Here is a 25,264-nt window from a genome sequence, read left to right as displayed (position 1 = left end):
AAGATGTATAAACTTCATGTAGTCACAGCTCCTCTTAATAAAATGCATTACGCCGACCTCATCTATTGCACCTGGGTGACCTTTCATTTCTTTGCTCAGCTGTTCTTGCAACCTAACTGAATGTCACTGTTAATGACCAACAAATTAATGAGACTTTGTTTGGACTCATGCAACCGGGAAAATGTGCCGATGCTCATCTTGTTACGAAACTCACCTTGTTAGGAATCTGAGCTACCACAAAGAGGAGAAACGTCCACTGCGTAATTTGGAGTTGGGTTTCAACTTGGCCCACAGCTGAAAAGTTCATTTCTCAACCCAAGGAGTTGCTTCCTTGATGAAACACAATGAGTCGAGATCAGAACAGACACTTTTATTTGTGGCACAACAAAGGTAAAGAAAAGAAAGAAAGTACGGCCTGGAGATGTGTGGAGAACTGGTGACTAAGTAACTCTCTTCATGATTTATGAGATTGTGAGAAATTCTTTGACTCTTGAAAACATGAAGGACATGAATCAAAGCACTTGGGATATGAGGGAGGAGAAGACTGGCTAACCATAGAAATCCCAATTTAATTCAATAAAACCAGGCGCTCGTGATGGAACCAAGGGATTCCATTGCTGAAAATCTTCTCTTTCTTTCTGCATCCTCTTAATTATAAATGATTTTAATTATTCTTTGTTTAATGTCCCGTTAACTTAAAGAACTTGAAGTTGATTCTTCTTTTTAGCTTAGATCATAGATGTGCCAAACATCTCATTATCCGGATAAAATATTGCAAAAATGAATTATTTATGTGGCATATCAAGGAGAAAATTCAGAAGGGCATAAATAATACATTTTAAAACCTTTTAGGGGAATGGGTGAATGGTTTCTCCGTGAGTTAAGCAAACTTTGCCAAGATCAGAAGTTTACTTCTGATAAATAGACATAGTAAATCTTCGCAAAAAACAGATCTTGCAGGCAGGGTGGATTGTGTGTGGAGGGGGGGGGTCTGTTGTTGCCGATTGTCCACCATAACCAAGTGAGGGGGGGGGGGGGGGGGGGGTTGGGTTAAGTTTAATCCAAGGTCCAGAGGGAAGAAACGCGACATTGGGAATGGGTTTTCACAGGAGGAAATTCACAGACCGGGCGCCTTAGAGCCCCGCGCCCCCACGCACGGTACATCAGCAACGGGCCCGCTACTCACGCCACTGTCATGCTGCTCGCTCTCTCCGCTCCTGCAACTGGAAGCACGTCACGTGGTGCCAGCTGATTGAGCAACTGGTGGAAGAGGGGGTAGGGGTGTGGGCGGTGCGACGGGAATCTCGTAGTATTACAGTATATAATAGTGTTATAATGGTCTGCTATAACCAAAATCCACTATATAGCTGTGATGTTTGATGGACTGTGTGGGGTGGGAGGACCCGCTGCTCCTCCCGTGCAGCAGGTGGCGCTGCACAGGACAAAGGGAGCTGTTTTGTACATAGTTATCTTGGCTGTATACAGTGTGAGTGTTCAGTCAGATTGTGGGGTGGCAGCCATTTTAGTTGTCTTGCTGCCAGCATTGAGTTACTGTAATAAAGACCTCTGTTGTACCTTGAAGACTCGCAAAGTTTCATACAGGCATAGAACCAGAACACGAAAGCGGTCCATTATTGCGAGGGTTTACTGTAAAACAATGGCTCCACTTTACGGTGCCTTGGAATCAGATGAAAACCATGATCTAGTTCAGTATAATGGATTCATTAGGTCTGACTGAAATGATTGGTTTGTGTGCTATGTATATGGTAGGTAGCTGTCGATATGATCAGAGAAAGCGGAGCAAGTATCATTTAACTCATCACAGTTGGAAGTGTGATTTTCCTCTCTACAGTATATGAGCTGTCTGGGAGATTAAGCTAACGTTTCTTATCAACAATCTGGTTTATTATGTCAGTAAAATCCAATTTAATGGGGTCGTTTCCTGCATAAAAGCAGATGTCACTCACAAGTTATTCTTCTGCTACAGAATATAGTATCACTTATCTTTTGTTGTAAGCTAGCTTTATTTTTTTTCTTCCTCCGTCCCCTTCAATCATGCCAAAGAGCCCACTGTGCTTTGAATTCCTGACGACACAAGAGCATAACTACAGAAGTGTAAGTCAGACATCAATGCTTTGATATAGATTAAAAAAAATTTTTTTTTAGAGATACAGCGCAGAAACAGGCCCTTCGGCCCACCGAGTCCGCGCCGCCCAGCGATCCCCGCACACTAACACTATCCTACACCCACTAGGGACAATTTTGACATTTTGCCCAGCCAATTAACCTACATACCTGTACGTCTTTGGAGTATGGGAGGAAACCGAAGATCTCGGAGAAAACCCACGCAGGTCACGGGGAGAACGTACAAACTCCGTACAGATGGTGCCCATAGTCAGGATCGAACCTGAATCTCCGGCACTGCATTCGCTGTAAGGCAGCAACTCTACCGCTGTGCCACCGTGCCGCCCTTTGAATTTTCCTCAGTCTTTTTGGATATCTTTAATGCAAATAACACTTTTTCAATATATCTCCCTGATGGCTTTTAAACTCTTTGACTGCTCATCACATGAATTTTCCAATATCCAGTCCAATCTGCTAGATTGGCACTTCTGAAAGGATTATTATTTTCTTTCAGATTTATAAAATTGCTCTAATGTTCCATTGTTAGATTCAGTCCTTGCTTGATTTCTTCACCATTGGGCATCTTAGATATAAACTTAGATATAAATTACACTAAGCCCATTTAATTCTCTCACATTCCTATCACCTACCCCAAGATTCCACCACTCACCGACATACAAAGGGGTAATTGACAGTGACCATTTAAGCAACCAATTCATTTGATTGGGTAGAAGCACAGAGTCTCTTGCCCAGAGTAGCGGAATCAAGAACCAGAGGACAGAGGTTTAAGGTTAGGGTGGAAAGATATAATTGGAACCTGGGAGGTAACTTTTTCACACAAAGAGTGATGGGCATATGGAATGAGCTTCTGGAGGAGGTAGTTGAGGCAGGAACTATCACAACTTTTGAGAAACTTTTAGACATGTACATGGTATAGGACAGGTTTAGAGGGATATGGGCCAAACACAGGCAGGTGGGACTAGCACGGATTGGACATGTTGGCCGGTGTGGGCATGTTGTGCTGAAGGGCCTGTTTCCACAATGACTCCATGAGTGAATGATAATAATTTAGTTCTCATTGCTGTGGAATAGATTGACATTTTAAATTCCTTGGTGATTATATTGGATTCATATATTGGATTCATAATGAATCAATAACACACATTCTAAGCGAGGCTCGTGCTCTCAGTGAAGTTGGAAAGGTCAGTGGAGCACGTGGTGTTCAACCTGCCAGGTAGGCAGAGAAGAGGCAGCTTATGATGTAAACCAATGGACAGTAACATGGAAACAGAAAATGCTGGAGATACTCAGAAGGTCAGACAGCATCAATGGAGAGAGAAACAGTGTTAATGCTACGGGTTGACGGCTTGCATTTGAAGCAGAGAAGAGGTTAGAAATTAAATATGTTTTAAGTTGCTGAAAAGGCAAGAGTGCAGAGAGAGCCAAGGGGAATATCTCTGACTGAGTGCAGACCAAGCGAGATGAAACGTTAAAAAATATCTAATTTCTAAATTTTCCTATTTCTATGGAAGATTAATGACCTGAAATGCAAACTAACATTTCTCCTACTTTGCTAAACATTTTCAGCATTTTTTTAAAATCTCAGATTTCTAGCATCTGCTTTTTTTTACTTTTCAAAACCTCAAACAACAGTTCCCCTGGTCCTCCTCTTTCACCTCACCAGCCTCCATATCCAACACGACATCCTCCAACATTTCTGCCATCTCCATCACCACCACACCCTCCCATTTCCACTGCCCTCTGCCTTCCACGAAGGCGGCTCTCTCCGTAACTCCTTGGTTCCCCCATGGAGCAACCTTAACAATCCTTCCGGGTGGGGCAGAGGTTCACGTGCACCTCATCGATTACATCCTGTGTGTCCGATGTGGCCTCCTGTGCATCGGCGAGACTAAGCATAGATCTTGCATCCATTTCAGCAAACAGTTACACTCGGTCCACCAAGTCCCTCTGGATCATCTGGTAAATAACCATTTTAACCCCCTTTCGCATTCCCATATTGATCTTTCTATCCTGGGACTCCTCCATTGCCAGAGTAAGGCCACGTGTAAACTGAAGGAACAGCACCTCATATTCTGCTTGGGTAGCTTACAACCCAATGGTATGAATATTGAATTCTCTAATTTTAGGTAAGCTCTAACAACCCTCCCTACCCCCCCCCCCTTTTCTCTCCCCATACCCCCTTTCTTCCCCTATTACCCCCCCACCCCCCACATCCTACCTGGCCTATTTCTCCCCCTACCCTTCCACTTACATTCCTTCCTCTGAGTTCACAATTCTTAATTCTTCTTTCCTTTTGGCTCACACCGTTTATTTCATCTCTGACTTTTGTCCAACCATCTCCAATCAAACCTTCCCAACCCCCTCCCCCCATCCTTGCCTGTGTCCATCTACTACCTACCAGGCTTCATCCCGGCCCTCATTTCTTCCAGCTTTGTCCATCCCCCAACCCCCTCCACCATCAATCTGAAGAAGGGTCCTGACCCAAAACATCACTTATCCATGTTCTCCTGCGATGATGCTTAACCCGCTGAGATACTCCACCACTTTGTAACTTTTCTTTAGTAAACCAGCATCTGCAGTTCCACATCTCTACACTTGAGTTGATGCCAGTATTGTTTAATTGGTCTGCAGTGATCCAGCCAAAGTGAAGTTTTAAATGTACACAGAGAATGCAGTTTTTTTTGCAGGAAAAAAGATTCCCCCCTCACCACCCCTCCCTCTGCAACCCCTAGCTTTAGGGCGTAAAGAGATCCATAACTATGCAAATGGGTTACTGGTGATTGAGTTAGTTTGGCAGCAAAGCAAAACTCTAAGAAGCACAGGAACCACAAAGAACATTATTCGTTTAATGCCCACGTGTGACTATGCTCATAAAGACCTGTTGGCAAATACCCAATATCCATGGGTAAGTCATGTCCCCCTGGAAATGCGCCAGTCCATTATGCCCGTTATTTTTGTGCCATCACATTAGACCAAAGCCATATCCTATGGAGGCAATGGAGACTCCCTGAACACTGTACACCTCACATTAGTTGAAGCCTGCACACCGGAGGAGAACAACTTAGAACTGGAGCTTTGCTGCGATATTCAATAACATCAGGGGACCCCCCTTTCCCAACATCCTTTCTTCCCCATCTTCCATATTCGTTTTGAAGTAAATGTTAATGAAACTAAAACAAAACTACAGGTGCTGGAAATCTGTGCAAACATAGGAACCGATGGAAAATCTCTGCAAGTTAAGCAGCATCTGCATCTCTCTCTTTCCCAGCCAAGGTTACACACTTGAAAGATTGATGGCGTCTCTTTGCTGCTTGACTTGGTGAGGTCCTCCAGGATTTACCATTTTTGTTCCAAAGTATATGAGAAATTTATTGACAAATGTCTCTCGTTTACCACCCTTCTCTCTTATCAGGGTGAACTTCAATTTTTTTAATTGCTTCATTGCTGGTATATCTCAGCAATTACCATTGCTCTATTTATGAAATTGTGGCGATTTTATGGCAATATTATCAACTCTGGCAATGTATTTCCTAAGTTGTGTTCCTTTTGCATATGTCGTTGTGGAGCTTTGAGCATTTCAATGCCATTTATTAAGCTTGGAAAATTATATGTGAACTGAGATGACAATGTAATCTAAAAGGTCTGAAAGGAAATATTAGAAGTGTTACAGTTAACACTCGGTTATGTAGAATGGGTAACTGCACTGTTTATAATTGCTTGGCCTATGATTTAGATTTATTGTTTATTGTGCCACCTACACCTAAACCTTCATATCCCCCTTGCCTTGTATTCCTATCTGCTGCATTTCAAATGAATGGAGTTATCCTTTAGCAATGCATATAATTATGCTGTAATTAAGGGATTTTCTTATTGTCAATCTTTCATTAGTACAGAGAGTCTATATGCGGTTTCTCCTGAATTGAACTGCGATGAAACTTAAAGTCTCTAAAATTCTAGTTTGGGATTTTTTGAGGTATTGTAATATTTAAGATACATATGACTTCTATATTAAACTCTTATTGTTAGTACTGTAGTGAGTCCAAAAACGAGCGTTATTATCAAAAGACTTTATTCTTAGTAAAAACCGTAACAAGGCGCAACGCACTTACTTTGGACACACACTACTTAACTGCTAACATAATCTAATCTCATCTCTCCAGTTTGGCGCCAGACACAACTATACCTCGCGCTCCCGCACCACGTGACCCGTTAGCCCAACCGAGGGTTCGAGACCCTCCCGCTAATCCGTATGTCCCTACATGACCCCCCCCCAGAACCCTCACAACTATACCTCGCGCTCCCGCACCACGTGACCCGTTAGCCCAACCGAGGGTTCGAGACCCCCCCGCTAATCCGTATGTCCCTACATGAAGCATTGTAGGTCAGATAAAAATATATTATGAATTGTTTTTTCCAAAAAGTGGTGTGCTAATTGATTTGCCCACTGTGATGTGCTAACATCATGCTGTGTGAGGGATCCTGGCTAGTTCGTCCCAATTTTGTTGGTGTGTCATTTTCACAAGCTACATTGTGCACGAACCTGAATGCTTTTTTAGTCGAGATTTTTTTTAAATGCATGATTAATTTTCGGGTTCCTTCATTCCTAAGCTAACAGACCTGCACTTATTGACCATGCCTACACCCTCTAAAGGGGAAATAACCACTGAATCAAAGCACACCTGGAAAATGGAGAAACAAAGAACTGCAGATGCTGGTTAATCCACAGAAAGACATAAAGTGCTGGAGTAACTCAGCAGGTCAGGCAGCGGAATGGCGGGACTGTCATATGTTGAAAGACTGGAGCGACTAGGCTTGTATACACTGGAATTTAGAAGGATGACAGGGGTACTTATCGAAACGTATAAGAATATTAAGGGGTTGGACACGTTAGAGGCAGGAAACATGTTCCCAATGTTGGGGGAGTCCAGAACAAGGGGCCACAGTTTAAGAATAAGCGGTAGGCCATTTAGAACGGAGATGAAGAAAAACGTTTTCAGTCAGAGAGTTGTGAATCTGTGGAATTCTCTGCCTCAGAAGGCAGTGGAGGCCAATTCTCTGACTGCATTCAAGAAAGAGCTAGATATAGCTCTTAAGGATAGCGGAGTCAGGGGGTATGGGGAGAAGGCAGGAACGGGGTACTGATTGAGAATGATCAGCCATGATCACATTGAATGGCGGTGCTGGCTCGAAGGGCCGAATGGCCTCCTCCTGCACCTATTGTTTATTGTCTATTGTCTATCTCTGGGGAACATTCATACACTGATTTGCTGAGATTCTCCAGCACTTAGTGTCCTTGGACTCCTGGAAAATGTGTTGCAGCTTGGGAGACATTCACATCAGCCATGGCAGAACAGGCACGGGAGCGGACTCAAGACTCGACTAATTCGAGGCACAGAACTGTATCCACTTTGTGTACACTCAACTAGTTTCACTGGGTACAATCGCGTGAAGGAGCTGCAGGTGGCACACTCAGTGTCTGCCAGGGATGGTCAGATCAGTCCAATCATTTTATCATTCCTTGAGTGTTCATCAATGCTTGCGGGCATTCCTGTGAACACCAATGGGAGCAAATAGCTTCCATCCTGGAGCCTAATATTCCAGTTCATGCCCTCTCTTGCACTTGGCTGAATACAAGTTAAGTAGCAGGAATCGCACATTAAACACTTAGCAGAAACATTAAACATGTGCAGTTTTGGTCTCCAAATTTGAGGAAGGATATTCTTGCTATTGAGGGCGTGCAGCGTAGGTTTACTAGGTTAATTCCCGGAATGGCGGGACTGTCATATGTTGAAAGACTGGAGCGACTAGGCTTGTATACACTGGAATTTAGAAGGATGAGAGGGGATCTTATCGAAACATATAAGATTATTAAGGGGTTGGACTCGTTAGAGGCAGGATACATGTTCCCAATGTTGGGGGAGTCCAGAACAAGGGGCCACAGTTTAAGAATAAGCGGTAGGCCATTTAGAACAGAGATGAGGAAAAACTTTTTCAGTCAGAGAGTTGTGAATCTGTGGAATTCTCTGCCTCAGAAGGCAGTGGAGGCCAATTCTCTGAATGCATTCAAGAGAGAGCTAGATAGCGCTCTTAAGGATAGCGGAGTCAGGGGGTATGGGGAGAAGGCAGGAACGGGGTACTGATTGAGAATGATCAGCCATGATCACATTGAATGGCGGTGCTGGCTCGAAGGGCCAAATGGCCTCCTCCTGCACCTATTGTCTATTGTCTAACAAACCTGAAAGTCACACCTGTGCTGTAAAATAATGTGTCTGTCTGTGTTTTTCTTTGCATGTGTACAAAGGGTGATATTCCTGCCACTTAACCTGTATTCAGCCAAGTGCAAGAGAGGGCATGAACTGGAATATTAGGCTCCAGGATGGAAGCTATTTGCTCCCATTGGTGTTCACAGGAATGCTTGCAAGCATTGATGAACCCTCAAGGAATGATATAATGATCGGACTGATCTGACCATCCCTGGCGGACACTGAATGTGCCACCTGCAGCTCTTTCACGCGATTGTACCCAGTGAAACTAGTTGAGTCTACACAAAGTGGATACAGTTCTGTGCCTCGAAACGTGTTGGAAGTACCCAGAATAACCTCCTGAGCCACATTTTGCCCAAGTAAACGCCCTAATGATTTCTGTTTGCTTTCTGTGCAATGTGAATTGAATGAAAACGGGTGAGCAGATCGCAGAGAAAAGCTGCAGCAACCCCAAAGCTGAGTGCAGTAATCTGTGTGCTGAATTGGAATCAAGAAACACTGGGAAATGCTGGCAAGTCTTGTTCATACTGCCTCAAATGAGAAGATTTGAGACTACCACGGAGGCAATTCCCAAACTAGCTGGTGAGGTCTGCTGATGTCTACTTGACTGTGCTCTGAATTAGAATCAGTTTACTGGTGCAGAGCAAACCTGCTGCAATTCCCTAACCATGATTTATTCAGACGTACCTGTATATTAGAAGCCATCCAGATATAGAGCTCTAGGTGACTTAAAACCACAATTCATACACTGATTCTTACACATGATAAAGGCCTGGATAGAGTAAATGTGGAGAGGATGTTTCCACTAGTGGGAGAGTCTAGGAACAGAGGCCATAGCCTCAGAATAAAAGGATGTACCTTTTGAAAGGAGGTGAGATGGAATTTCTTTAGTCAGAGGGTGGTGAAGCTGTGGAATTCATGGCTCCAGACGGCTGTAGAGGCCAATTCAATGGATATTTTTAAGGCAGAGATTGACAGATTTTTGATTAGTACGGGTGTCACGAGTTATGGGGTGAAGGCAGAAGAATGGGGTTGAGAGGGAAAGATAGATTAGCCATGATTCCAAGTTCCCAGCAGCTTGCTGTTTTAGCTTTTGAATGCCAACGTTGCTGCTGAGTGGAAGATAGCCTGCAATACTGTTGCACTTTACATGAGAAATGGAAGCAGCAAAATCCATAATTCCCTGGATCATGATTGATTCCGTGCTTGTCCACTGATTAGTTCCTGTGCTTTTCCACCTTGTTGTCACATCCTATATTCATTGATTTCCAGGTTTTCAAAAGCCTCGGTGCTGAATATGCAGCTCTCTGAGGTAAAAATACAAACACTGTACACAAATAACATTTCATCTAATTTCGCCACTTATGACGAGGAGCCTTCTACCTGAAGAATCAACGCTGTTTCGTTTTGCACGTTGGCGCAGCGGTAGAGTTGCTGCCTTACAGCGAATGCAGCGCCGGAGACTCAAGTTCGATCCTGACTACGGGCGCCGTCTGTACGGAGTTTGTACGTTCTCCCCGTGACCTGCGTGGGTTTTCTCCGAGATCTTCGGTTTCCTCCCACACTCCAAAGACGTACAGGTATGTAGGTTAATTGACTGGGTAAATGTAAAAATTGTTCCTAGTGTGTGTAGGATAGTGTTAATGTGCGGGCATAGCTGGGCGGCGCGGACTCGGTGGGCCGAAGGGCCTGTTTCCGCGCTGTATCTCTAAATCTAAAATCTAAATCTAAAATCTGAGCTGCCATGTGTTTCAGTATATTCTAACTTTATTTCATATTTTCAGCGCCTACACGGTTTTTACTTCTCATTCCTATTGTCTGAGTTCTAAATGGTCAATTTAGAATCTGAAGGTAGTTGATGGGAACATGGTGAGAACAGTTTATAGGAAAATTAACAGTGGACTGGAATTGCTCTGTGAGTGAGCATAGGTGGGCTGAAATGGCCTTTTCTTAGGTTGTACGCAAATATGAATTCTTTCTCCTGAGGCTGTTCCCCTAATTATTGATTATATGGTTAGGGAAAATCGCCACTTGGCATCTACCCTCTTAAAACATGTATATGGTTAGCTTTCATATTTCTAAACTTCATTGTGAATTACACCTGCTTGCATAGTGCTCCGAATGACAATCATAAAAACCCCGCACAATCTCAGCAAGGCTTCCTTAATTTTGTCTTCAGCCTTTCAAGGGAATAATATCCCTGTCCGAAAATCAAAGACACCATGGTTTAGTTTTAGTTTAGTTTAGAGATACAGCGCGGAAACAGGCCCTTCGGCCCACCGAGTCTGCGCCGACCAGCGATCCCCGCACGTTAACACTATCCTACACACACCAGGGACAATTTACACTTACACCAAGCCAATTAACATACATACCTGTACGTCTTTGGAGTGTGGGAGGAAAACCGAAGATCTCGGAGAAAACCCACGCAGTCACAGGGAGAACGGACAAACTCCGTACAGACAGCACCCGAGGTCGGGATCGAACCCGGGTCTCCGGCGCTGCAAGCGCTGTAAGGCAGCAACTCTACCGCCGCACCACCGTGGCTGCGGTTGAAAGCTGATATATCCAGTCGAAACCCATGCAAAGGAACATCTCTGATGCAATGCCTTTGTTTAGATGTAACCCGGTGACCGGTTCAAATGTTAACTTTCCAACATGAAGATGATGTTCAATACAGCGCTAGTACTTACCATGGTAAGCAAGGACTATGAAATGCAGGGGTGGACTGCCTTGTGATGTGACCAACTGGAGATATGCAGTAGCCCTGCCGATGCACAGTAAAGATGCCTACCTCATCTGGAACTGCTTCCTGGAATTTACAATGCACTCAGTGAGTTGGAAAATTAGAAGTGAGTCAATGACAGAGTTATGACCACATTCTTCACCTGATCCTTGTATGTTCAAAGTCCATGTGCCAGCATCTGCAAATGGCAAATGCACCAGGACCCTTAATCTTCAAGCAGCTGTTTTTTCGCCAACTGGCCAACTTAAAAAGAAGGGTCTCGACCCGAAAAGTCACCCATTCCTTCTCTCCAGAGATGCTGCCTGACCCGCTGAGTTACTCCAGCTTTTTGTGTCTTATCTTCAACTTTAAAAAAAGGTGGGTCAATGTGAAGATCTTAGATGCCACCTGCCCGTGGCGACATGCTGCAAGGAGCACAGCAGAACATAATCAAATGTAGGAGTTCTCAGCTCTTCATTCTTAGCTCTGGGAATATCTGTAAAGTCAGTGCATTTGCTGCACATCAATATCTCAGGGAGGTTACAGATCTATTATTCAGCAAGATGGTAACTTCATTTCATTCCGGGAACATACTTACCGTGTTGGCTTTTGATGAAAATTCACTGTCCATGGATCCTGCCTCACATGCTAAGTATTTCCAACATTTTTCTGTTTCAATTTCAGATTTTCATTGTGTAATTTGCTTTCTCACCACGTATAGACTTCCCTAACTTTATGAGATTAGGGAAAGAGGTTAGTTGCATTTATTTTTTTGATATTTGCACCACTGTAAAATTGGCCTATTGTTGACATGCCAGCAAAATCATTGGGTCAAATCTCACCGATTGTTATGTTCGGCTTTTTAAATAGCACCACAGCTAGGCACAAGGTTTGGTGTTTGGGATTTGACAAGAGATTCCAACAACACAATCTAGGCAAGTGGGTATCCCTCTGCATTTTGCTTAGAAGTTGACTCCTGCAATCTGCACCATATCAATGTTGATGGAGGACGAGAGACCTTTTGGTTTACATGAAGGTTGCAGGGTAGACATATAGCAGGCAACAAGGAAGGTAAAGGGCATGTCCCACTTAGGCGATTGTCGCCGACAGTTCGCCGGGGTGTCGCGGCCATGATAATGAGGAGTCTTCCAAGAATCGTAGTGGATCTCAGCGTGTCGCTGAGAAATCATCCGGAGTGAAATTTCTCGGCAACAGCTGGCTTGTCGCCAGGTATCGTTGCTTATTGCGGGCGCTGTCACATGCTGTCCCCAGGCTTGCTAGTTTCTCTTAGATGCATTTAGAAGCACATAATATTAAAATAAGTAAAGTCATTTCAAGATATCATAAAATACTTGTGTTTAACCAATTTATTTACCGTCAGGACATTTGACAGGTAGATTGGAGGCGACAGTATGACGGTCAGGTAAGCGTGGGAATTTTTGCGATGTTTATGGCCATCAGCCATTACATTTAAAGTGGGCACCCAACCCAGATATGCAACCCAGAAACCAGATATGCATCTCCCGTACATTTTCAAAGAATGCCCACACACTTTTCACAAAAATCCATTTAATCACTTTTAAAACTAAATTATTTAATACTGCCATTAGTAAACTGGAAGTCAATCCAGTTTTGCCTTGTTACCGTGAAGCTTGGTTTTTAAGTAACGCATACAAGGTGTTATAGTTCAAAACTCTCAAGTACTTACCGACTTGTCAGTGATTTCAGCGAAAATTAGGACGCCGGAGAAGCATTGACAGCGTGGGAATTTTGTGATGTTTCCGAAGACGGTGTAATCTCGACCTGACTCGGCATTGTCGTGGTCATTGTCGTCGGGTAAAAGAAAATTTCGGCAATCTGCTACGACTTTGACAGTCGCCTAAAAAATCGCCTAAGTGGCCCTTAAATTACTCCGGAAAAAAAATTCTGCTCACATGTTTTAATTACTTTAATTAAGTGTTTTGATTGCACTTTGAGTTATTTTTTTCTTAAATAATTTTGGAATTTTTATTATTTACTTCAATTAATGGTTTTTAAATTACCTTAAATACTTGAGACATTAAAAGCCATTAAAAATCAATTGCAGCTTTTATAGCTGGCAAATCATCAGCCCAGCTTTACTGCTTTTTAAAAATTGTTAGCAGCCAGGGAGGAGCAGGTTTGCCAATGGTTTTTCAGAGGGTTTCTGGTCAGCCGGAGCTCACCGTTGAAGTCCAGGCTCCAGACAACCAATGCGAATATCAAGCTACATCTGAACTGGTAAGCACAATCACCAACAAACACGCTCATGGAGTTAACGGAGTTTGGGCATCAAGTTCTGACCCTTTATTCTCTCAACGTGTAGCAAGCACGCAGCAATGATATTGGACCGTGCACAGTAATGAGAAGAGAGTGCAAAACATCTTGCTTTCTTGTCTTCAAAACCAAAGGTACCAATCTACACAAGCAAAGTATTGCAAATGCTGGAAATCCAAATTTAGACCAGAATTTTTTTTTAAATCACAGGTCAGTCATCAATTATGGAAAGAACTAAGATTGCAATCAATCCTCAGCTATGAAACAAATTGAAGATGATGCTTAAAATGAAAAAGAAATGAAGAAAGAGTGAAATAGAAGGTCTGTAATAAGGTAGAAAAGAATCTTGATGACAGAAAGGCATTACAAAAAGCTGGAGTAACTCAGCGGGTCAGGCAGCATCTCAGGAGAGAAGGGGTGGGTGCGTTCAGGTCGAGGCCCTTCTTCAGACTTGATGACAGAAAGTTAAAGTGAGTAGTTATGGAATGAGGAGGGAACAAATGATGGGTCAATTTTAAGATTGCATCTTATGTTTTCTCTTCAGTATTCTGCCAAATGTAATTTCCAGAACAGTATTTGAAAACGGCATTGCCTTAATTAAATCCTTATTCACAAATGTATGGAGATGCTGTGGCATTTTGTTCATTTTGACGTGTTTTTATTGTTTAATGTTTCACACAGCAAAGGAAACTTATCCACGTTATGTAAATACATTATACTGATATGCTCTGTAAGGGCTACTTGATCTTTAGAGGAGATAATGTTACTGTAAAAAAATAGCTAGCAAAACTTTAATGTTTTTTGAACAAAAATACTTTTAAAAGAAAATTTATGCAACAAAAAAACAAAAGTTATTATTTTGGGGTAATTATTTAAAGCATAACCTTTGAATGAATGTACTGAATCTTGCTGCTGTCGGGGCCTGATCAACCCCGGCTGGCTCGCCTGGGCGAGGGGGTCTGATGTTGTGAGACCCGAAACACCCAATGACCCCCGGTCACATCACTGAGGATTAGTCCCCGTGCATCCAGAAGATGTATCTTGCACACAATCAAACCCCATTGTAAAAATACCCTTCCCGTTAAAGGTGCTCTGTGAAACTGATCGCATAAAAACTCCAGTGGAAACATGGTGAAGGACATGACACTTGCAAACTGTTATTTTGATTGAATGCTTTAGTTCCTTTTCGGGTGATCATTCACTTTGTGCAAATTGACTGGCATCCAATGCTTTTGTGACTAAATCAAAGATGATAGCACAGAGGTGTTAAGATGAGAAACATGCCAGGTGTTCAAAGGACCTTTTCGTAGTTCACATCACTTATCCATTTTAAAAGCAGAGAAAATAGTCTATTTAAGTTCTGAGACACTAGGCAAACTGTGTGGACAATTGAAATGTTAACTGATGCAGCTGTGTGCATTCTCTTGAAGCACGGTTGGCTTTACATCAATTGGAACTGTTATGTTTCATATTTAACCATAATCACTGAGCAGTAGTTGTTCCCTTACATGCAAGTTATATAGTCACTGTCAAGCGGCCACCTGTCACTGAGGTGAACAATGGATCATTGCTTCTCGTGATCACTCCATTACTGGCAGCCAGTAATTTTGGGCAAGTAGACTTGCTAACTTGAGACGCGCAGAAAGCTGGAGTAACTCAGCGGGTCAGGCAGCATCTCTGGAGACAAGGAATAGGTGACGTTTCGGGTCGAGACCCTTCTTCAGATCTAACCATGAGTGTGGGCTGGGGGAGGGAGGAAGGAGATACCAATGGAGCCTCAATTTACAATAGTGGCAGAGTCCCCCTAGTCCTCACCTTTCACCCCATCAGCCATCGCATACAACACATCATCCTCTGACACCTCGGGTTCAGTGTTAATATTCCTGCCTCTCAGCTAGAAACTTTGAGCATGTTCTGTGGGGTGACAATTCAGTCCAATGCTACGAAGGACTTGTTAGCTTGTGATGTGAGAGTTGGGATTGGGATGATGGATTGTGGTGGACGGATGTGGTTAGTAAACATGTGCTTAGGTTTAGGCTACCATGGGATCAATTTTGAAATGTTTCGGTGCTAAGACTGCTCGTCACGTTTGCTGAGTGTTTATGTGCATGTGTACTTCCCATCTTAGCACCAAGATAAACACTATGTTGACACATTTGTTCTTGCTGCACTATAGACAATAGACAATAGGTGCAGGAGGAGGTCATTTGGCCCTTCGAGCCAGTACCGCCATTCAATGTGATCATGGCTGATCATTCTCAATCAGTACCCCGTTCCTGCCTTCTCCCCATACCCCCTGACTCCGCTATCCTTAAGAGCTCTATCTAGCTCTCTCTTGAATGCATTCAGAGAATTGGTCTCCACTGCCTTCTGAGGCAGAGAATTCCACAGATTCACAACTCTGACTAATAACGGTCAAAGCTCAGTTCTATTTTCATTTAATTTAATTTGGAGATACAGCGCGGAAACAGGCCCTTCGGTCCTCACCGACCAGTGATCCCCGCACATTAACATTATCCTAGACACACTAGGGACAATTTTACATTTACCGAGCCAATTAACCGACAAACTCATAAGTCTTTGGAGTGTGGGAGGAAACCGAAGATCTCTGAGAAAACCCACACGGTCATGGGAACAACGTACAAACTCCGTACAGACAGCACCCATAGTCAGGATCGAACCCGGGTCCCCGGCGCTGCAAGCGCTGTAAGGCAGCAGCTCTACCACTGTGCCACTGCGCCACCGTGTCGCCCTTTTTGAATTTGAATCATTTGGTTTCAGTGCTGCCTCCACCAAAGCTTGGAACTAATAACACAATGCCTAGTGCTTGAAGAGTTGCATTTTCTTCTGTCCTCACAGTGTGCTGTATTTTTTTTCTAGAAAGGAATTTGATTCTTTTTAAATCATAAATATTCAAAAGGGTAGGGGAAAAATATCTGAGCAGCTACTGGTGGATGTCCACGCAATTGAATTTCTCATTTTGTTCACATCCCACCCGTAGACTCATTAGGTATTATGATTTGCAATTAGTGTAAGAAAATAACTGCAGATGCAATTAGATTGTTTTGGTTTACTTTCAGATTACTGTTCCATTTGTGGACTATTTATCTTCAAGAGGTTTTTGATTCACTGTGAAATTCTTTTAATGGTTGTCGCTACTCACCAATAGATTCTATTTTATTGTGACAAGATTAGAAACAAAAATGATAGTTAACCTTTACAACTTTTTAACCATCTTCGTATTCACCTTACCACTTCAAAATAATGAACTCTGATAAAAATCAGTTAGAAACCAGATATGAGCAAATGATTGGCCAAGATGCGTAGAAAGGAACTGCAGATGCTGGTTTATGTCAAAGTTAGAAAAAGTGCTGGAGTAACTCAGCGGGTCAGACGGCATCTCCGGAGATAAAGGATGGGTGATGTTTCAGGTTGGGATTCTTCCCCAGAGTCTGAGTCTGGGGAAGGGTCCCAACCCGAAACATCACCCATCCATCTTCTCTGGAGATGCTAGCTGACCCGCTGAGTTACCCTCATCATGAATCTATACGTTGTAAATAGCTCGATTGTAATCATGCATTGTCTTCTGCTGACTGGACCAAACAAAAGCTTTTCATGGTACCTTGGTATACGTGACAATATACTAAACTGACTGGACTCAAGCACTTTGTGTCTGTAATTGGACACAGACCACTGTTGCATTCACATTTCTTCATCAGGTCTTCGTTCTGAACTTGTAGTTTATAATTTTTAACAAACTTGCATTGAAGGGTACTATTGCAAGTAGCATTCCCACAGCTGTTTTCGTAAAGACGCGCTTGTCTCTTTCCTGTAGCTTGAGAATTCTATCTAATTTTACTCAAAGAACCATCTGACTGAGAATAACCAGCTGAGATGTAAAAGCAGGATTTTATTATGATAAGATGAGTTTGTTAATTATCATAATCACTCTAATCCACAACATTATCAGTAAGGCTAAATCAGATTCTTTCAGAAGTAGAATTTAGTTTTGGGCGCATTTTCTTTATAATATGCTAATAAACTAAATTTGCCCAAGGCTAGTTAGCTGTACAAAATGCTTAAGTATATGAATAATTCACATTTCTGGAGAAGTTCTGTTATAAAATATGTTAATTACTGTGGTACATTTGACCCTTTCTATTAGCTCTTACATAACATATTTGTAGAGTGAACCAGGCTCATCAAAAGTAGCTGGACTTCTTAGTTGTGGGAACACAGATGTTACCAGTTAATGCATCAGTACAGTCCATAATGTGTAGGAAGGAACTGCAGATGCTGGTTTAAACCGGAGATAGATACAAAATGTTGGAGTAACTCAGCGGGTTGGGCAGCATCTTTGGATAGAAGGAATGGGTGACGTTTGTGGTCGAGACCCTTTTTCATAACCTAGATTGATTAGCATCTGCAACCAGCTTGAGTTGCCATTGGGAGCCAGAGTGAACAGAGTGTTGGAAGAGCTTGGCCATGTTCTTCAGCAACTGGCCAGACCTGTTGTCTGTTCCATTCACCATAAGGTCTGACTACCTGAAGGTGCTGGGGGTTTGGTTCGGAGGGGATGTGGGCTAAGGGCTGCCATACTTGGTGAAACTGTGGCCAGTTCCCTGCTCCTCTGCCTTGTTAAACAGCTGGGCAGTTCATCTGGGGATCAAAGACGGAGCGGCTCCGATGAGTCACAGTGCACGTCCACAGACACCAGGGCCCAATGTATCCCTTGTCCTGATGGCCACCTTCGTAGGTGGTTCCATCAGGCTGTGCGTAGAGCCAAAGCACGGAGGCACCTAATGTCAGTACCTGCTGAGATACTACCTGGAAATTGACACAAAATGTTGGAGTCACTCAGCAGGTCAAGCAGCATCTCTGGAGAAAAGGAAAGGGTGACGTTTAGCGTCAGGACTCTTCTTCAGACTGGGTCTACCGAGATACTAGCTGTCCCCGGTATTGCGAAGGATGGGCCTGGCACTGATGGTGCACAATGTGCCAGTCAGCTGGACATTGCCAGAGCACCCATCCTTGGTGGAAAGGTTCTTCCAGACCAATACCTTTGACCACAAGTCCATCGTGCAGTGGTTAGCACGGAACATCCTGCAGCCACTGCAGGACAAGGACTCCATTGATCCAGTGGCATGGTTCACTGTGCAGACTGCCCAGATTGTCTGCCAAAATGCTTCATCACCAGAATGGCCAGCAAGCACCAAGACCTCACTTGGCTGGTGGTGAGTGGGGCCGTCCCAGACAGATCTTTGCTGTACCGTCGAAGTCTTACGGAGTAATGAAGTGGGGGAAAAATCTATCTGCTTGTTTGTTATCATCATGTTCTAGCTAGACATCTGATCTTTTCACTCAGGAGGAGTTTAAAGCTTAAAGCTGTCTGCCATCAGCGTGCAGCTTGCTGGCTTCTTGGGGCAGACTAATGCCACTTGTAAGCAAATTGCTGCCCCCATTGAACAGAGAGATGACATCAGTGAGCAGATAGACCGAGGGACCACACTTGTGAGCAGATGGACATGGACAGCAACTGTGAGCAGATGGACACAGAAGCAGCACCCGTGAACACGTGGACACGGACAACACCTGTGAACACATGGACACGGGCAACACCTGTGAACACGTGGACACGGACAACACCCGTGAACACATGAACACGGACAACACCGGTGAACATGTGGACACGGAGAACACCCGTGAACACTTGGACACGGACAACACCGGTAAACACGTGGACATGGACAACACCGGTGAACACGTGGACACGGACAACACCGGTGAACACGTGGACATGGACAACACCGGTGAACACGTGGACACGGACAACACCGGTGAACACGTGGACATGGACAACACCGGTGAACACATGAACATTGACAACACCCGTGAACACAGACAATACCCATGAACACATGAACCCAGACAACACAACACCTGTGAACACATGAACACGGCCAGCACCCGTGAACACGTGGACACGGACAACACACGTGGACACGGACAACATCCGTGAACACATGAAAATGGCCAGCACCTGTGAACACAAACAGCACCCGTGAACACATGAACACAGACAACACCCGTGAACACATGAACACAGACAACACCCGTAGATGGACATCACTCATGAATATGTGTACATGGACATCACCCTTGAGCAGATGAACACGGACAGCATCGTGAGCTGCAGAGAGATGCTGCATTGTAGATCAGCAGATTGCTCCTGAGTGAGCACATGTCGGCTGCTTGCACTCCTCATCAGAGCAAACATAGCCCCCTTTCTTAGCAGCAGAGATGTGAACTCCACCTCCCACAACTGATGCCCATCTGCAAAGTCCTTCTTAAATTGCAAGCGGAGAACTTTCTCTGAGGAGAAGAAGGGACCAGACACCTGCGACTCAGCATCTGTCAGATGTCCCACTCAACTGAGCTGGCAGCAATGGCAGCAATGGCAGCAATGGCAGCAATGGCAGCGTAGTCGTTTGGACCCGAGAGGTCGCCTTGCGTTGAGATGTCTCAGGAAGACACAATTCACCTTCCATTGCACCATAATCAGACATCCCTGAATGCTTTCTTTTTAGTTTGCCCTAATACAATCTAATACAATCTTCCCATCTAATACAATGATTTCTCATGGGTCATCAAGGCCACACAGTTCTCATTTACACATTGTACTCATGTGTGGTATGTTGTTCCTGGTTAGCATGCAAAACAAAGTTTTACACTGTATCTCGGTACACTTGATAATAATACACCTATAGTAAACCTTTACCAATACTATGCTCCATCATGAAATTGCACAGTGCTTTACCCTTAAAAACTATTTCTTCACTGCTGAAGGCTGGTGCACTGGCCCTTCAAAGCTGCTCTGTCATTCATCGAGATCATGGCTTATCTTCGGCCTAAGCTTTATTTTCCTGCACTGTTCCCATTACCCTGTTGCCCTTAATATTCAGAAACCTCTTGAGCTCTGCTTTGAATACACTCAGTGACTGTGCCTCTGGTGTCCTCCGAGGTGGAGACTGCCAAAGGTTCACCACCCTCTGGGCAAAGAAGTCTTCCTCATGGAGGCACAAGAGACCGACCTCAGATGTCGGAATCTTTAACAAATAAAGGAGAGCAGCTGGAGGGACTCAATGGGTCCAGTAGCATCCGTGGAGGCAAATAGACAGACGATGTTTCGGGTCAAGAACCTTCATCTGTACTTTTCCACATTGAAGCCGTAAGTGGCCTCACCCTTGAGACTGTGACTGCTGTTTCTAGACCTCACATTCTCTCTGTCTTCACCCCGTAAATGCCCAGTAAAAATTTTGTACGTTTTACTGAGATCGCCCACTATTCTTCTAATCTCCATTGGGCCAGTCTACCTCGTCTACCAAACTCGTCATTCCAGGAGACATGCTTGGTGACTCTTCAAAGTACTCCCTCCATGATAAGTACATCCTTTTTAGGTAGTGGCCAAAACTGTGTACAACGTACCAGGTGTTTTTATCACCAAGGCCCTATTTAATTGCATTAAGATTCCTATGTTCAGATTCCTTGGAGTAAAGGCCAACATATAATTTGCCTTCCTACTTGCTCCTGCATATTAGCTTCTTGTGACTTGTGTACAAGGACAGCTAGATCCTTTCAATTATTAATGCTTCTCAATCTGGTACCGCTGAAGAAGTGCCACGTGTGCTGTGTTATTCTGTCAATGAATATATGGTAATCCTAATCATTAGTACCTTATGGCTCTAATCCTCCAATGGTTCCATACTTATCATGGACACCTTTGAGGGTGGAACTTCTATGACACGCAGAAGAAAATTGAGGGAGATTGCATGGCGAGATGAGAATCTGCTCTATTTTACTCCTGTATGAGGAACCCCTTGATGCATAGGATTAAAAACCACAGGATTTGATGAGAAAAGGTTAGTAAGAGATTGTGGCTTAATCAAGAATGTATGATGCTACTGATTGTAGAATTATCAAACATTAACGACACAAAGGCCAACATGATTAGGTCCATTTGGGTGTTCTGCACACCATTAGCTCTCTACTTTTGTCTTGTTATGCAGCTTGAATGGTTTACCACAAATCTCAACTGAAGTCTGACGAGGATTTTTTCATTGTTGAATAATTCTTCATTAAATGATATTAAATGTTCACCCCTCAATTCACCTCCCTATGCAGTGAAGGCCAGTCTGAGCTATGGGCCATGTGCATTGCTTTGAACCACTGTGGCTGCAATGATGACCAGCCAAATTGAGCAGAGGTCCAGAGGATTCAAGATCTCAACTGTTGTTTAGACCCATGGGGCAGAATTGATCTGAGGAAGGTGTATTTTATGGAGAGGGTGTGAGGTTGCTGAGGAATTTACGCTTCGCACATGGACATCTCTGTCCCTCATGTCCAAAGATCCGTGACTCACCTGAGCAGCCAACTGTGGCCATATGGACATCACCTGTACCAGAATGGTGTCAGCAGTGTGGCTGCTGAGGGAGCCATTGAATGAATATCTCGCAGTCTTAGAATAAAGAAAAAATAACGCTCAGGGTTAATTGCAGTAAAATCAGTGGACTTTGGAAAATGTGTGAACAGCCTGCAGTTAGTTCTGAAAATGCCCAGTCAGCTTCCCAATGTTTCAGCTGAGTGTGTTTATAGACTGTGAAAAGCAGCAGCCTAGTGCAATGAGCTCCTCATACTGGTGGAGTCTTGTAACAAGAGGCGTTGTGTGGGGCTTTGAGCTCTGATTCATGCTGATGTAAGTGATAATGGGTATACTGGTGAAGCCATGCACTGGGGTACATTTGGCAGGAAAATGTCCTGCATGCTCACGCAGCTGTGCCATATTTGCCCTGCCCAGTTTTATAGATTCAGCAGGTGACGATAGACTCAAAATGCTGGAGTAACTTAGCAGATCAGACAACATCTCTGGAGAAGAGGACTAGGTGACGCTTCGGGCTGAAGCCCCATCTTTAGATGATTATTGATGCAATCTATTCCAGGTGATTTTGACATTGGATTGGGTTACACTGGAAAAAAACGGGGCTGGCCCAATGTCTAGCCTTTTATACATCAAAAGAGACTAATTTATTTGATTTAGCATTTCATTAGCTTCAGATGATGAGATGAATATGGCACACTCCAGCCTTGCACTACGAACAGGAATACTTTCCTACTACGGTACTGCATTGGAATTTATTTGTTAAATACACTGCAACCAGTCCATCTTCAGAGAAGTGGGTTATGAACCATTTTGGCTTCCTTTCCTTAACAACACTGAATCCATTGCTTTGTCCATATCGTGTATTCTCACCCGAGTCGTCCTGCTGGTTTTACTGTTTGTATCTCCTTGTTATCACCTCCACAGCCATCAATGGACCATTGTGGACTCTTTGGTTGTCGGCGCCGGCACTGATTTTTTCTGTGCCTTTTCATACCTCTAGTTTCCCTCTCCCTTGACTCAGTCTGAGGAAGGGTCTCGACCCGAAACGTCACCTATTTCTTTTCTTTAATGTTTTGGCATTCCGTTCGATTCAAATGTTGGTTTTGTCATTGATCGATTGTATTTTGTTACTGCTTTTCATTAACAGCTAAGTGCTTTTGAATGCCCAGAGGTCTTAAAAGGTTCTATATAAATGCAAATCGTATTGCATATTGGAGGTGGGGGATTCTGGCCATTTTAGTTTGGGATATCAGTGAGCTGGTAAAGGTTAATTACTTTGCCCAGGCTAGATCTGCACTCAGTCAAAGCTTGTGAGATGTTTTAAAAAGGCAGTGAGCAATTTGCAATCACTTGTTAATGATATTGGAGTGATCCAGAGTGAAATGGTACCTAATGCAGCTGTCATGAAAAGGAATGGCAGATGCTGGTTTATACCAAAGAGCAACACACAATGTACTGGAGTTCATGTTCATATGTGATAGGAACAGAATTAGGCCATTCGGCCCATCAAGTCTACCCCATCATTCAATTATGGCTCTCCCTCCTAACCCCATTCTCCTGCCTTAGACAATAGACAATAGGTGCAGGAGGAGGCCATTCAACCCCTCGAGCCAGCACCGCCATTCAATGTGATCATGGCTGATCATTCTCAATCAGTATCCCATTCCTGCTTTCTCCCCATACCCCCTGACTCCGCTATCCTTAAGAGCTCTAGCTCTCTCTTGAATGCATTCAGAGAATTGGCCTCCACTGCCTTCTGAAGCAGAGAATTCCACAGATTCACAACTCTCTGACTGAATTTTTTTTTCCTCATTTCAGTTCTAAATGGCCTACCCCTTATTCTTAAACTGTGGCCCCTTGTTCTGAACTCCCCCAACATTGGGAACATGTTTCCTGCCTCTAACGTGTCAAACTCCTTAATAATCTTATACGTTTCAATAAGATCTCCTTTCAGCCTTCTAAATTCCAGTGTATGCAAGCCTAGTCGCTCCAGTCTTTCAACATATGACAGTCCCGCCATACCGGGAATTAACCTAGTAAACCTACGCTGCACGCCCTCCCCTTAACTCCTGACACCCATAATAATCAAGAATCAATTTATCTCTGCCTTAAAGGAACCACTAACCTGGGTTCCACAGCCCTCCGTGGCAATGAATTCCACAGATTCACCACCCTCTGACCAAAGAAAGTCCTTCCCAAAGGAACCTCCTTTAATCCTGAGGCTATGACCTCTATGACCTCTGGTCCCGGCACCTCTGGAGAAAAGGGGTAGGTGACGTTTTGGAACGGGGGCCTCCTTCAGTCTGAAGAAGAATCCCGACCTGAAACATCACTTATCCTTTTTCTCCAGATACACTGAGTTACTCCAGCATTTTGTGTCTAAATTAAGTGTAGAGGTTTCTTTTTGCTCCTTATAATTGTGCTTGTGGGCAGTAACATGCTTGTCAACAAGTCCGAATGAGGAATGTGCAGACGCCCTTGAAATATAAATAAATTATCTTGTAAATTGTTTGGAAGAAACAGAAGAACAGTCCAATTCGGTGACATCCTGAGTTTTCTTTTGCTTGCAGTTTCAAACCCACCAGCGTCCCATGCCACTGCAGAATAAAATCAGATTTAAACCTATCGCTTTTCTGCAGCTGCACACTGCTCAGTTAAAGCAGCATCGGAACAGCCTTGATCCAACAGTACTGCAGGGGTTTTCTGCTCCAAACTGCTGTTCAATTTATGGTGCCTGCAGGAATGAGAGTGAATTGATGAGAGCATGTCAGTGGAAAGCATCTCACTTTGCTCCAGTATTGTTGGAGGACCCTGGCATTCCTGTCAAATTCAATATTTGAACAACTCACACTGCTTGCCGGGTGAGGCAGATATTTTCAAAAGAATCCCTGTGCCTTTGCTTGATCATCACGAAAAGTAACAAGAACTTTTAACATGGGAGCGACGGTAGTTATACAAATTATGCTTCGCATTGGAGAGGAAGATTAAAAATCATATCCTTTCTGGTATTAATGTGATTACTTCATGGAAAGCCACCAGTTCAAACTATAACACCTGAAGCTCCAATTGGCTGGGAAACTAAATTTTGCAGTGGTTTTTCAACCAATCGAAGTTTACCTAATAGTGCGGACTCCAGAAAAATATAGATAAGTAACTTTATCATGTAACATTAAAAAATAGCCGATACATTGGAAAAGAATCATCATTGAGAACCAACAAAATGAAAGTTTAAACAAAAAATAAAGAAGCACTGGAAGAACATTATGCAGTTGAAAAATGTATTTAGTGCATTTCTATTCCTTATACTTATTTTTTACGGAAATACAATTACTGCTAATATCTGAGCAACTTTTACTGTAATAATTGTGGTTGCCATTTCACAGTAGCTATCTTCTTCTT

At 43.5% G+C, this 25,264-nt stretch overlaps 1 protein-coding gene across 16 annotated transcripts in view; it reads left to right on the top strand.

Annotated features, from left to right (window-relative positions):
• Nucleotides 1-25,264, top strand: part of LOC144606790 (disks large-associated protein 2-like) — a 583,035-nt gene that overhangs the window by 255,675 nt on the left and 302,096 nt on the right. The window contains exon 3 of one of the 16 annotated variants that reach the window (XM_078423156.1): nucleotides 11,818-11,886. The exons of the other annotated variants lie outside the window; for them this stretch is intronic. The gene's annotated coding sequence lies outside the window, so the exon portion shown is untranslated. The remainder of the gene's footprint in view (nucleotides 1-11,817; nucleotides 11,887-25,264) is intronic. 16 annotated transcript variants of the gene reach the window in all.

This window comes from Rhinoraja longicauda, chromosome 27 (genome assembly GCF_053455715.1).
Source record: "Rhinoraja longicauda isolate Sanriku21f chromosome 27, sRhiLon1.1, whole genome shotgun sequence".
Lineage (NCBI taxonomy): Eukaryota > Metazoa > Chordata > Chondrichthyes > Rajiformes > Arhynchobatidae > Rhinoraja > Rhinoraja longicauda.
The sequence above is the reverse complement of the archived record's forward strand: the minus strand, read 5'-3'. Positions and strand labels throughout refer to the sequence as shown.